A 2,212-nucleotide genomic window follows, 5' to 3' on the forward strand; every position below is an offset into this window, starting at 1 on the left:
TCACCTGTACCAGTCTCTGAGCACCTGTACCAACCTCTGAGTGAGTTGCCATCAAGGACAACACTTGAATCATAATGCCAACATATTATCGTTTTTATAAAATAGAGTCTTATTGTTTTGAATGTGATTCATGCATGTATTATTTATTTATTGAAATTTCATCTTAGGGCTAGAATTGAAGATCAAAAACTTAGGCTGTGGTGAATGGTCCTTCCTACATATATTTTTTCTACCTACTCCATTGGCTTGGATTTATGAATAGTACCCTCATGTCCTCTTCATGCATACTTAATATGAAGACATTACAATGAACATCATGGATACCAAATTACTTAGTGATTATCATTGATCAAAATTGATTCAATATAGGTTTGATTCCTTATTATGATAAATTCAATATCCAATGAGTAGTATTCAATTGAAACAGTCATTTTTGTTGAAAAAAAAAGGTTATTTTTGTTTTATTTTGCACATGGTGTTTTGCATTATCATAATGCAGAGTTGTACCAATCATTAGAACTAAAGTTCTTATTGTAAAGGAGTATAGGAAGTTGTATTTATTTTATCCAAAAATGAGTTGGAGGTTTTAAATAGTTTTTTTTCTTCATTGGACATTATCTATAAAATAACGCTATATTTTGATTGTCTTTAAAAACCTCATTGCATTTCTTTAAATAATTGGACCAATCACTGTATAAAAAATAACATTTTCATAGTATTGGAGCAATGACATCCAAGAGATGAAAGACTAAATAGTCTTATTGAATTGTCCCTATATAATTCCTACAAAAATTACAAGTAAATAGTCCAATTAAATTTTATAAGAAAATAACCCTATTAAATTTTATCCATATGACTTCCATCTAAACTATAACATCAATACCATGTGTGTGTACTTGTTCATATATATATAGAGTTGTTGCATGAAGATAAGTTTTTTTTTTTGGGTTAAAAACCTACATAACCTAATATAATAAGAGATGTAATGTATGCATACAATTTTAAATTGTTTTTCTGAAAAACAATTTATTTAACTCGTTAATATTGAAAAGCTAAAATGAAATTCACTTTTCGAATTGAAATATAACATTTCCAAATTAAAATGTAACTTTTCTCTCTAAATTGAAATATAACTTTTCTGTTAAACTGTGATCCATTTGGGCTTAGATTCAAAACTTTTTCCATGAAATTCGTCAACGTAGGAGATCTGCGATACCATGCTTAAGCCTTTGAAGTTTTACATCTAACAATGATATTCCTAGTGATTCCTTTACAGAGCCAATTGTTATTCACAGTGGTTTCAATGGATGTTAATAGTGTTGGCCGAGAGCATACGACAATCACTATGTCCACTTTACTTTTGTATGAATTTTATTAATGGGTATTGGATTTACGGATAACCATGATTTCAAATTCGAAGAAGGTTATGATCATCTCAGATACTAAGATTGTCATTCAGGAATTATCCAGCGGTTGGACATTATTTATGTATATGTATTGAATAAGATACACATGTCTACATGGTTTGGATGCTCTCTGTTTAATATTTGTTTAAAGTTTTCCAGTGTTCGAATCTTGTGGAGATAATCATTTGTTTATTAGAACAAATGATCGTGGAATAATTGGATCGCATGAAAATTCAAAGAGAAATAAATACAATATAAGAAAACTTTTCATAGAAGAATACTTTGCAGAAAGTTTTGCAGTTTTTTTTTATCAGACACACTGTAAGACATCATCACATAACTGAAGCTGAAATTTTTTCAGCCACGGAGAACTAATAAGATGTTTGAAGGAGATGGCCATCAAAATCTAGCATAAAAGTTTTACATGATTAAAAAATATAATTTGTTTTAAACGAATAGATTAATATTTTTTTAAACGGAACATGGGAGTCAGTTCTCAAAATTGAACCCATCAGGCCTTCCTTGAGCTTCTCGCCCATCCCAAAGGGATAAAAAGAATTGCATTTCAAAAAAAGATAAAATATCAAAATTTTTAATTAATATTTTTAATAACCAATCAATATATATTTTATCTTTGTACTCATAATAAATAATAGCAGGGCAATAATGTTCGTATTTTTTTCTTACTGAATTAAAAAATCATTCTTTAATTCGATCCCACCTACCCAATGCCCCCATTAACACAAGTAAATCGATGTGGAGCAAGTAATTTTCAGGTTCCTTACGTACTAGACTAAAACGATATG

This window comes from Pinus tabuliformis, chromosome 2_1, assembly GCF_031772625.1.
Source record: "Pinus tabuliformis cultivar Carrire ecotype Pingquan chromosome 2_1, CPIR1, whole genome shotgun sequence".
Classification (NCBI taxonomy): Eukaryota; Viridiplantae; Streptophyta; class Pinopsida; order Pinales; family Pinaceae; genus Pinus; species Pinus tabuliformis.